This window comes from Geospiza fortis, unplaced genomic scaffold, assembly GCF_000277835.1.
Source record: "Geospiza fortis unplaced genomic scaffold, GeoFor_1.0 scaffold636, whole genome shotgun sequence".
In the NCBI taxonomy this organism is placed as follows: Eukaryota; Metazoa; Chordata; class Aves; order Passeriformes; family Thraupidae; genus Geospiza; species Geospiza fortis.
This window is the reverse complement of record NW_005054435.1, coordinates 1,124,776-1,125,705: the sequence shown is the minus strand read 5'-3', so window position 1 is coordinate 1,125,705 and position 930 is coordinate 1,124,776.

The window sequence follows — 930 nt, the reverse complement described above, 5'->3', positions numbered from 1 at the left end:
TTCCCCTTCCCCTCCAGTCTCCTGAGAATAACATCTGGGAAATTACATCTTGTCACACACACACATCAGCAAAAGCATCTGGGAATTCCCATTCAAGGTGAGCAAACACAGTTAATTCAAACACAGTTAATTCAAGCAGGACCTCTTGGCACAGACAAAATTCTTTTAAATTAGCTCCTGTATTTTTGGAAGGCCTTTCTTCAGCACTTTAATAATAATAATAAGTCTGTTTAATAATGAGATGTGAACAAACAAGAGACACTGGATTTCCTCCAGCTTCTCCTGGCCTTGAAACTTCTCTCTTCTTCCACAGTTTCACTGGCCTTATGAATGGCTGTGAGAGGGATCTGGGAAGCTGGAGGCCCTCCTCAAGCTCTGCTGGGAAACTGTCCCAAGTATCCAGCACTGGAGCTGAGATGTGAGAGCAGTTCCCAAATTAGCCACAGTGACTCCGTGTGTAGCAGTTACTGCTCTGACATTTGGCAACTCTGAGTGCTTTTTTACAGCACTGCTCTTGTGTTTGAGATGTCAATTACAAGCCTGAATAGTTGCACAGCCAGGGTCACAATAAATGGCCATTTTTCAAGTTAACTGCCTGGTACTTCAGATAAACAAAGAGAGATTTGGGCTTCAGCTCCAGTAAAGCTCTCTTACTGCCAATGACATCCAAGTTTCCTGGCTTCTGGCAGCCATCAGCAACGCTGTCCCAGCTGAAGAGCTCCAGAAAGCACCAGAATTTGGGTGGGATGGTTGGGGTGGTTATTTAAACAGTGCTCACCTAAACCAAGAGATGAAGGCAGTGAGAGGTACTGAGCAATGACTGCCCCTAACCTTGAACAAGGAATACTCAGGGAGCTGGAATAATGTTACATTAGCAGGGCTTTGCCAGTTAATTAATCTGATCTAATCAGCATGTCTGTATTGCTGCAG